The following is an 11,821-nucleotide window of genomic DNA, read 5'->3' on the forward strand; positions in this document are numbered from 1 at the left end:
ACCATTATTTTTCTCTTTTGGTCAACACATATAAACATGACCTGCTACAGATAATGCTTTCACAGTTGTGCTCAACATATTAATACTCAAATTCTTGATACCACACATATACAAATTCTTGTAATTCTGTTCTCAAGGATAAATTCAGGAAGAAAACACAAACATCAAATTTTCCGTTTCTTCCTTCTTCAATCTCTGGTATCACACACAAAACATCCAATGACCTTAGCTTACCCCTTTCTTTCCCTGTCTCTTTTGTTGTTCAGTCGCTTTTAGTGGGTCTTGACCAATGTGCCTGATCAGCAAGGGTGAGCCGAACACTGTAGAGTGGGTGTCTGAGTTGCCTTGGCAACGAAACCTCACAGCTGGCTGCAATGGAAATGTAATTGAAAGAGAAGAGCAGACATTCACATACTGGGTGGGCTTACATTCTCTCCGATTCACTGCTGGACAGGTTGTTCTCACATATTCAACAGTGGACACTCCAATGTTGTGCTATCTATGATCAGATTGAAAGCAGAATGGAAAAAACGATGTCTGTCCAGTGACTCTAGGGTTAACGTACTGACAAAACGTGCACTCTCTCTCGGCTGAGGATTAATCTAATCATAAAATAGTAATTTTCAACGGCTTGGCCCTAAGGCTTAATCTAATTTCATGTTTAATGGATTAAACCCTTTTAAAGCTGGATACATTATTGCTTGTTAGAACTCCCTTGGGAAAAAAGTATGATTATCGTGTCTTTTTTTCCCATAGACTAAATTTATGATTTAGCGATTTCAATCAACATTTTCTTCCAAGGTGATCTGGTGTCAGTGGAATGTGTTTTCCACGCTCAGAAGCCTTCGTTCAATGATTCTTTGTTCAGTCGACATTTTGAAACTGTATAACTGCAAGACGAAAAGCATTTAATTCCCGGGAATGTGGCCTAATAATAAATGGGGCATCATCATGTTAGACATTCTTCAGATAAATAATCCAAAACTGAGGTCATGATAGTAATTTACAGAGTTTACAATACTGAACTTATTTCGAAGATGTGTAAAATGAAACTTTTTATCCAAAGTCCCAAAGCTATCCTAGTTTGTGTCACACACTCAAACTAATCACAAAAAACTATAACCATTCACTTCAAGCCCTAAACCCAAAGCCTTAAACCAACTAAATGACAGAAAAACAAGTGAACGATGCCTACATCTCTAATCAAATTCAAGCCTCAAATTCATTTTATGTAGCCTTCAGCTTCAGTCATGTTTATTTCCCATTCTGCCTCTCAGAAAATACTGGCTCTCATTTTTATTTCATTTTTTTTCAGTTTCATCTTATTTTATACCCTCTCAAGGGAAAATTCATTTAGCCTTGTGCACCAAACATGAAAGTAGAACTAGATATAACCTTAGGTGCTATCTTGACTCATCTGAACAAGTTTCTGCCTGATTAACTTAATGTCACAATTATCTTGGGCATAGATAAAAAGCGTGAAGTTCTCATCTAAAAAAAACATCCTTACATAGCAAATTTATAACATAAACAAAAACATTTCGTGGCATTTTTTTTGACAGACATTAAATATCCCTTCAACCACTTTCTACTCTGAGAATATATTTCATATCCATGCTAAATGGGACATTGCCCAGGGGAGACACTGAATCAGTTAACAGCATAGAAGCTAAGCAATCCGTACCCATGAATTGTGTTTGTGCCCAAGAGTAATGAGTTAACATGCCCCCTTGAGTCATATTCTCCTGAGCAACTGTTGACCCTTCATCATGCCTCTCTTGACACACCAGACTACAGCTATCCACAGGGGATGCAACCAGTCAGGTCCGGTAGAATAGGAGAGATCTGTTTGTCACAGCAGCGATGGTCAGTACAGTCACTGTCTTATTCTCGCATTAACTGCCTCACCAGAAATTTGTGTTTGTGTGCCGTAGGAGCTCTCATCAGCTGCAGCTGCCCAAGTGTCTGACTCAGCACCCCATCCCTGCTTCAGTTTCTGAAAAGAAGTATGTGTGTGTATGTAAGCTTACTCAGGAACATTGACTTTGATTTCAGGCATAAGCACAGGTGAAGTGAGTGACCTATTAATATTGCAAAAATTATATATATAATCAAATACAGTAAGTGTCATTTCAATGTCAGTGTAAACCAGGGGGGTTTAGGGTATCAGGTAGGCCTACATTATAGGTTTATCAACAGAAATTGAATAATCAAATGTAAAAACAAAACACTGCTTTGTCTTCACTGTATGAATTAAATATATAGGTGATTCTTATTAGAGCTACAAAAGTTATTCAGTCAAGAGCAGTGAGTGATTTTCTCTTTGTATTTTGCTGTTTGATTAACATTAAGCACACAGACGGAAGCAGGTTTATTAGGCTGCTGTAACTTTAAAGTACCCATGAAATCAGTTTTTTGGCTTTTTGTATGAATATGTTAGCCTTAATGTTATCTATAAGCTAGTATGTGGCAAAACAACGACAAAATTCGCATTTTAAGATAAAAGCATTCAAAACTCACTTCTGTCAGTATGAATCAATGATTTTGATGACATCACCCTGCACTTCAGCTTCTCATCAGATTTTCTGTCCAATCAAATGCTCTCTAGAATCTGAAGCATCCCGCCCCCTACATTATAAATAGATGCAGAAGCTGTGGCTGAAATCGGTCACTTGTTCAGACATTTACTATTTTCTACTTGGTGAATGTCACTTAGTGCACTATATAGGGGATAGGGAACGATTCAGACAGTGTTAATGCTTTCCATGGGGACGAATGAAGTCTGGTTTCACGCGTCACGTGAACCGCCGCAGTGAACACACAGTCTGCTCCGGTCCAGAGACATGATAGTGCAGAGCGGATCATATGCGCAAGTTGGCGCAGACCAGAAAATGTATTGGACCCATTTGAATTCTGCACAGAATGCTGTATTTTAAAGCGAAATGGAGGAGATTAGGAGGAGGAAACTGTGGCTTTACCGAGCTCAATGGCTCTGGCCGAGCTGTGATATAAATGAAACACTATTGGCTAATTTAAAAAAGTGGAGGAGCCCTGATATATCCCGCCCTGTCTCCTTGTTTCAATGAAAATTACGTAAACAAAGTGAATACTGCACATTTCAAGGGACTTCAGTGGGCCTTTAAGAGCTTTAAGAGTCAGGTGGTACAGCGGTCACCTGGTACAAATAGGAGCTCTCAAGCAATTCCCATCTTACAAGCTGTACAACATGGTGTGAATGCACCTTATGTTACATGCCCGCTTTCTTTCTCAACTGTTTTGTCCTCTTAAGACCTAGCCTAACTGACTGTGTTTACATGAATACTCACCATGACGGGCATTTTGACATAATTTTTTGTGTATTTGGTCATATAAGCTGCAGAAGAGAACTAAATTCGGGACCACGCGCTGTCCAAGAGGCAGCTTTCTGTGCGCGTGAGTACTTCACTTATTGCATTTAATAACATTAAGCATGTCACACTTATTTAAGTCATGTGTCCAGCCTACTCTCTGTTGTCTGCGTCTGCCTAAAACTTTGAGTTTTTTTAATCTTTTGAAATATTAAAATCATGCAGTTGTCGCAAGCCGTTGAGATGTGCGATATGTAGGCCTACATTTGCGATATTTCGATACATCGTGCAACCTTAAATAAAACTTTGTATTTTCAACTGATGAACTTTAAAATCATCCATAAAAGCCAACAAATGGATACAATATGTGGTCAACCTGAACTCAGTTACCTGCTCCTCACTGACCTTGTCTCCGTTGCACAGGTTTGACACCTCACATCTCCTCACTGTTCCTCTGCAGCATATTCATGAATTATCCATGCATCTGAGGCTGTACCTTATATCTACTTCTCTATCTACAGTATCTCTTTCTATTTGGCAAGTACAGAAAAAGATGCTCTTTCAGCCTGTGCCCCTTTTTATGTCCTACCTTTCCATTCTCTCACTCGTTCTTTCTGTGCCATCCTCTTTTAACAATGTTTTTCATCCCATTATCTGCATGACAAAGTGTTTCTTCTCCTGTGCTCAGAAATGTCTCTCTCCCTCACTTATCTAGTAGATCCTCTCAGGCCACCTAGACTGGGGCCAGATGCCAAGGCCTGTCGCAGAGCCCATCGATCGAAATGAAAACCAGGGGCAACGCTGGCTCCAGAATACCACAGCAGAAGCCCTCATTGCTGGCACAGTTAACCCTTACCTCACCACCTCAATAAACTTTGCTCATACTATATTCTGAAGTCATGAAAGTGCTACAATGACAGAGTGTATGTTGTGTGCCAATTATACCTTTCCTAAATCTGTCAATGGATGTCTACAACTCATCATATTTAACGTCAACTCAGCCTGGCCATTTGCTTTGCAGGCTGATATACATGATGAGCTCCAAAATTAAAAAAAAAACCCACTCTATTTTGTTAAAACGTCATTGGATTAATTTACAATTAGTGAATGAGTTAAGCTATAGTTGTGTGTGCTTGTTTAATGCCACACTGCAATAATCCCTTCCCATCTAGGCTGAACTCAGAAGATATTTTTATGGAATCTTGTTTTCGCCATGAAAAAAAAAAAAAAAAAATCTAATTGCGACTTTTTATCTTATAATTCTTTTTTCTCACAATTCAGACTTTATAACTTGCAATTCCAAGATTATATCTCACAAGTCCAAGAAAAAAAAAGTCATAATTGTGAGTTATACTCACAATTGGGAGTTATAAAATCATAAATGCGAGATATAAACTCAGTTGTGAGAAAAAATTGTGAGATAAAAAGTCACAATTACCTTTTTTTATTGTTTATTCTGTGGCAGAAACAGGCTTCCATATATTTGGGACTGTTACTGTTTGTAAAAACCATTACATGTTCAGTGATGATATGATGAGCATCTGAAGGAAAAGTCTTCCATCTGTTTGGGTTTGGGAGCAGGTCTCTTAGGGAAAGAGAAACCCAGAGAACTCATGCATGCACAAACACACACACACGTGTATACAGATATACAGACAACTCTAGTGTGTTCAGCAGCAGGTGCCTTATTTGTTATTTTCTCTACAATCCATGTGGTCTCCAAATGAAGAAGCAAACATGACTGTAAAATGCTGCAAATGTTGTAACTGTAAATGTTGAGTTGAGCTGTATAAGTTGATTTAGCTGGATTTCAGGTAACCCTGCTGTCACAACTCTGTGAATTAACCGATATGAGCCCATGATAGAAAAAGGTTTCCTATAGAGTAACCTATTTAAAAGCTCTCATATGAAACTCGTTGATAGCGTCCTCGCTCTGTACGCGGCATTAACCTAGTTAAGGCTAAGTCAGCAGGACTTTTGCTGGCTCCTGAAATTCCCCAGGTACTATGTTAGCCTAGTTACAGAAGATGAACATCTGTCAAATGGAACAAGACAAGTTTCCAGTCTATCACAACACAAAAAAAGTTATTTGTTGTATCCTCTTTTACACCTTATTGACATTTGAATAGTTTAGACTGTAATTCCAACTCAAGAACATGCATGTTTAAAAAACGTATTGTCATAGTATTGGTGTGGCTTTACAACGCGCCCAGCACACACTGTAAAAAACAAGTAAAATTTACTTAATTTTTCTTTTGCAAGTTTTTGCACACATATTTTTTAAGTAAATTTCAAATATGGAATTAAGTAACTCTACTTAACTAAGTTAAGTAAAATTAACAAAGAAAATAAGTAATTTTAACTTGGCCAATAAAAGGTTGAGTAATTTCTACTTAGTTGAAGTTTCTTTTGCAATACATTTTACTCATACAATATAACACTGAATTAAACCATTCTTTTAAAGTGTATGCTTTACTTAGAAACATCTAAGTAAATAATACAATAGATATTGTGTAGACAGCACATTTACATATTAGAAGTAACGTGGCACCTGAACACAGAGACCTCAATACTTGGTACACAATACACAATGATGGTAACATTCGATGGATCGTTTTTGAGTGTGAATGTGCCATTTTGAGTCAAAAATGAACTCCAAATGTCACAAAATGCCAAGTTACTAAACATAACCACAAAAGCAATGATAAAACAGTGTAAACACAGCTAGAAAACAGCGAAAAATCGACCTCATTAATTATTCAAGGCCCAGTGCATGGGAACACCAGTATCAGAAAAACTGAGTAGTTTTACTTAATTTTATAATGTTGATATTTACGCTTTAATTTCTACAAGCTTAAATTGAGTACTAATATAGAATTTACTTACTTTTTTAATTCTTGCTTGAACTAACTTTTTCATGTAAAAATCACATTTGTTTTTTTCTGTAGTATTTACTTCACCATAAAATCATTTTTTACAGTGGAGGAGACTCAGGGGCCATTTACACAACACCATTTTCAACTAAAAACGGAAAACTTTTTATGCGTCTTAGCTGTTCATTTACATGACAACATGACAAACGGGTTTCAGAGTGCAAGTTTTTGAAACACCATTAAGGCAGTCGTGGCCTAATGGTTAGAGAGTCGGATATGTAACCCAAAGGCCGTTGGTTTGAGTCTCAGTACCAGCAGGAAATGTAGGTGGGGCGAGGGAATGAACAGCGCTCTCTTCAAATCTTATTATCCACAACTGATGTGCCCTTAAACAAGGCACCTAACCCCCAATCACTCCCCAGCTGCCGCAGCAAAAATGACTGCCCACTGCTCCAGGTGTGTGTTCAATACTCACTTCTGTGTGTTTGCACTTGAATGGGTCAAATGCAGAGCACAAATTCTGAGTATGCCATACTATATTTTTCTACATGTCACTTTCACTTTTTTCACTTTCACTGTTAACTGTGTGTTACAGAACATAACTGTTACACACATCCGATGATTAAAATATTAAATACTATGATTTATTCATTATATGGTTTCAGCACTGAGTCACTGTGCATACCGTCACAGTCAAGATTTAATAAGAAATAGATGGTCCTCCATTATGCCTTGGGAAACATTACACTGGATGTCTACAACTCACGCTAAACTCAACTCAGCCTGGCCATTTGGTTTCTGGACTGATAAGCATGGTGAGCTGCAAAACAGATTTATTTTGACTGCATGTATCTATGACACTGTAAAAAAAACTAAAATATTGGTAACACTTTATACAATAAGGTAACATTAGTTAACATGAAATAACAACGAACGATACTTCTGCAGCATTTATTAATCCTAATTAATGTTAAAGTCAACATTTACTAATACATTTTTAAGATCAAAAGTTGCACTGTGAACTAACATAATTTTCATTAACTAACATTAACAAAGGTTAATAAATGCTGTAAGAATATATTGTTCATTGTTAGTTCATGTCAATGAACTAATGCATTAACTAATGTTAACACATGAGACCTTATTGTAAAGTGTTAGCAAATTATTTTTCTTGGTTGTATTATTTATTTATTTTTGAAGATTATCGGAGTATGATTTACAAGAAAATACCATTTAAATTTTTCTACTTTAAAATGTCATGTTTAATTTAATGTGTTACTTGCCATTGTGAAAATTGTATTAAAATAAATCCTATACACCAAATTTTTCAGTGTGCATGATATTTCTTCAAATAAACTCTAGGCTAAAAGAGAGCCCTATCACCACAGTCACGCAATTAACACAAACAGCAACTGTCCTCTCATATTCTGTCACTGAAAAGGGACCAATTAGCAAAGGGCAAACTGAATGCCATGATATTAATTAAAGGCGTTGCAGCAAAGGCTGTGTTTACTGTTTTTACAGTGAGATATTATGTAATATAGCAGTTAAAGCACCATAAAATGAGTGTGAAATGCCATGATCTACCAAAATTCTTCTCATTTCTTATCTGGCTACATAATAATTCAAATACTAGTAGAAAAAAAAAAAAAACTAATCAGTTGAGACCAATATAACTTGGTCATTTAGGTGATATGTTATTCATATGTAATAGTTAATATGGTTACACTTTATTCTAAGGTGTCTTTGTTACACTATAATTATACATTTAAGTACTGGGTAATATTAATTAACTACTTGTACTTATTATAGGTTTAGGATTAGGGTTTGGTTTAGGGTTAGTTGCATGTAATTATGCATAATTTATAGTTATTACTATAGTAACTGCATGTATGTAACAATGACACTAAAATAAAGTGATACACTCTAAAAAATGCTGGGTTAAAAACAACCCAAGTTGGGTTGAAAATGGACAAACCCAGCAATTGGTTAAATGTTTGACCCAACCTGCTGGGTAGTTTTATTTAACTCAACTATTGTTTAAAAATGACTATATGTCTGGCTTAAAATGAACCCAAAATAGGTTGGAAATTAAAAATTACTAGAGACACATAATTACTAGAAGCAACAATAATAATCAAAAGGTGAACATTTATTAATAAGCAATTTAATAAATGTTTATTGTTTATTATTCATTATTATCTTATTAATAAATGTTCATTTATTAAACATATTAATAAATGTTAATTTCCAGCATGTTTTGGGCTCATTTTAAGCAAGCAATACAGTAATTTTTAAACAATAGTTGAGTTAAATAAAACCCAAACATTTAAAGGAACACTCCACTTTTTTTGAAAATAGGCTCATTTTCCAACTCCCCTAGAGTTAAACAGTTGAGTTTTACCGTTTTCGAATCCATTTAGCTGATCTCCGGGTCTGGCGGTACCACTTTTAGCATAGCTTAATATCATATGTAATATCATTGCGCCTGCTGCACCCATGGTACGGCAGCAAAGTTCCTTGATTATTACGCTGGAATGAGAGTATAGTTCCTAGCCATATCGGCCTAGAAAATCACAACTTTTCATTTTCCGTCGGTCTTAGTACACAATGTAACTACAGAAGAGTCAAGTTTTAAATAGGAAAAATATTGAAACTCTTTGGTCATTTTTTAACGAGATGCTAACGGTCTAATCAGATTTAATGAACTATGCTAAGCTGTGCTAAAAGTGGTACCGCCAGACACGGAGATTGGCTGAATGGATTCGAAAACAGTACAACTCAACTGTTTAACTCTAGGGGAGTTGGAAAATGAGCCTATTTTCAAAAAAAGTGGAGTGTTCCTTTAACCCAACTGCTGGGTTAAAACAACCCAATTGCTGAGTTTGTCCATTTTCCAACCCAACTTGGGTTGTTTTTAACCCAGCATTCTTTAGAGTTTACCGTTAATATTATTTAATTGGTGCAACTCGGTATGGTCAGAACAGAATTTTTACATAACAATAAACAAAACTAAAATATATGCCAATTATTCAAAATCTATATATCAAAATATTAAAACAGAAGCAAATCTAGTTTAATAACCACTAATAACTACCAAATAATCTGTGATAACTGATCTAAATGCACAGTTCTTTGGGGACAAGGGCATGGGAAATGCTGGTCTGCTAAAATCAACTAAATCTATGAAAATCTTTAAAGCACAGTTAGAGTTTATTAATGCACAAATGATGTTGAAATTCCAATACAGTCATGATGTTGAGGTATGCTATTGAAAATTCTACTTGTCTGTAAAAAATGGAAGGAAATCTTGGACTTTTCCCATAAGTTTCCCTGAGAAAATAAAATGGATGTGTTAATAGATTGTTAATACATTTTTGTTGTCTTTCCGGACAACATCCTGCTTATTTGATTTCACTTTATTGAGTTTACATTCACATTTATGGAGTTCAGTTATGTGTACTTTAACCAAACTGCATAAGGACGAGACAAAGACTTGATTAGGTCACCCTGTCACATCAACCCCAAGAAAATCCTTTGCTACCCTTCTTTCTTTCCTGTATCTAAGCAACGTTGGCAGATCGGTAAGGGTGGGTTCAGAGAGGAATGAGACCCTCACATAAATGAGATGGGTTCGAACACAAAGGGGCAAGCCACGGGTCCCTCTTGAGTGCCTCTATGCATGATGCGGGTCAGGGACCACTCTAGCTACACAATCTGGGACTATCTGCTTTAAAAATAAAAAAGGAGGGGTGAGATGTTAATAGACTGAAAACCACATAAGCATTGACCACAACAGGTTATCTCACACAATGGACACAAATAACAAAATGTTATGATGCTCATGCTTTCCTTACCTTGCAATGCCTCTTAAGATGCATAACCCTTCATCATGATGTATTCTTAAAACTGGGGCAGTTTTTGGATGTAAAGACACCCACTTCACCTCCTCTCTGGAATGTAAATTTCTGCAGGCTGTTGTAGATGTTGCACTAAATGAACAGCATTCAGCTTCCATATGATTATTCACATGAATTCTCTGTCGGTGGTCATTTCCAGCGTCCACATAGTATGCTGATGCAGATGTGCACTAAGGTTTTGTCCTGCAGTGCGTTATTTTATCGTCTCTAAGCCCTTGGATAATGTGCAACAATGTAATTCTCACAATGCTGCATGTAGTCCGTGTGTGTTGCCCCCTCCCCTCAACAAGACACCCTCACCCCACATTCTTCAATCTCGTTTAATAGTCTACTTGGGATATGTAGTTCTTTAAATGATTTATCACTAAACTGCGAATCCTTATTTCGCTCGTGTGATTACTCAAGTGACTTACCAATACATTATTTCTTATGTATTCATATACACAACACCTGAAAAGTGGTGTGCGGTGCTGGAAGGTGTTGCGTGCGAGTCCTGCGCCATTTTGTACTACATTTCCCACAATGCATTTGGAAGAGATGGTATTCACAGCAGACCGCTAAGTGCTGTGATTGAGGATGTTCGGATAATAATACCTATCCATAAATTCAATCTGTATATCTGTATAAACTATATAAACTATATTTCTCGTATATTTATGTCTGATTTTAGGACTAAATGTCCTGAAAAAAACTTTTTTGCACTAACAACAGACACATAAATTACATTTTTTGATCTTGAGATGCGGTACCAGAAGTGCGTAGCATTCAGGGTGTTATTTTTCCTCGTATATTGTTTAAATACGTGGCATTATATATGGAATGAATTCTTAATGTATATTCCAGACAAGTCCCAGTTGATGCACGGCTGCCGCCTTGTGGAGATGCTTCATGCCTGTACTTTGCACTACAGTGATTGCGCCACTAGTGTAAACTTTCGAACATGACACACTTTTTAAACTCATTTTATTTGGTCATAAATGACAGACAAAATTATAATTATTACATTATTAGCTAACTGCATTCTCCAAATTGTAATGTTGACATGCATTCTCTGTAAAGCTGCTTTGAAACGATATGTATTGTGAAAAGCGCTATACAAATAAATGTGAATTGAATAGAATTGAATATATAGAATGTGATTAGGTCTACAAATCGTTGCCTCTGTTAGACGGAGTTTGTGTCAGGTCTCTTTTGCTTCAACCTCAGATACATTGTGAATGAATTATACAGCAGCTGTTATGGGAATTGCTTCGTGAATTTGCACAAATAGGGAGTGACTGATATATCGCACAGGTTCTAACAGTAGGCTACTTTATTGGTATGATTGTTTTACATATAATATTGCCAGTGGATCAATAAAACACAATACAATGACAGGAAAAATAAATGAAAAAATAGGTGCCAGTGATAGTAGCCTAATAATAATACATATACAAAATAGAAATAAATAGAATTAAAAATGATAAAACAGACTAAAATAAAATAAACATAAAACATCATTCGCCCTTATTAGCTACGCCTAAATATCATAGGCCTATGTTGTTGTAAATATTAAAAAAAGAAAAAAAAAAAGAAAAGAAAAAAGTGGTAGCTATAAATTTGGTCATCGTTTTATACTGTAATGGAAAGAATGAAACATTTTGCTTTTAACGGTATCTGGTTATTTTCTGGGATTTCCACA

At 36.1% G+C, this 11,821-nt stretch overlaps 1 protein-coding gene across 2 annotated transcripts in view; it reads right to left on the bottom strand.

Moving 5' to 3' along the window:
* Positions 1-10,426, bottom strand: part of st3gal2 (ST3 beta-galactoside alpha-2,3-sialyltransferase 2) — a 33,515-nt gene extending 23,089 nt beyond the window's left edge. The window contains exons 1-2 of one of the 2 annotated variants that reach the window (XM_051870793.1): positions 10,078-10,426; positions 235-369 (exon numbers count right to left, since the gene is read on the bottom strand). The gene's annotated coding sequence lies outside the window, so the exon portion shown is untranslated. The remainder of the gene's footprint in view (positions 1-234; positions 370-10,077) is intronic. The other variant, XM_051870792.1, reaches the window with a different exon arrangement.
* Positions 10,427-11,821: the final 1,395 nt, after the last annotated feature.

This window comes from Ctenopharyngodon idella, chromosome 18 (assembly GCF_019924925.1).
Source record: "Ctenopharyngodon idella isolate HZGC_01 chromosome 18, HZGC01, whole genome shotgun sequence".
Taxonomy (NCBI): domain Eukaryota; kingdom Metazoa; phylum Chordata; class Actinopteri; order Cypriniformes; family Xenocyprididae; genus Ctenopharyngodon; species Ctenopharyngodon idella.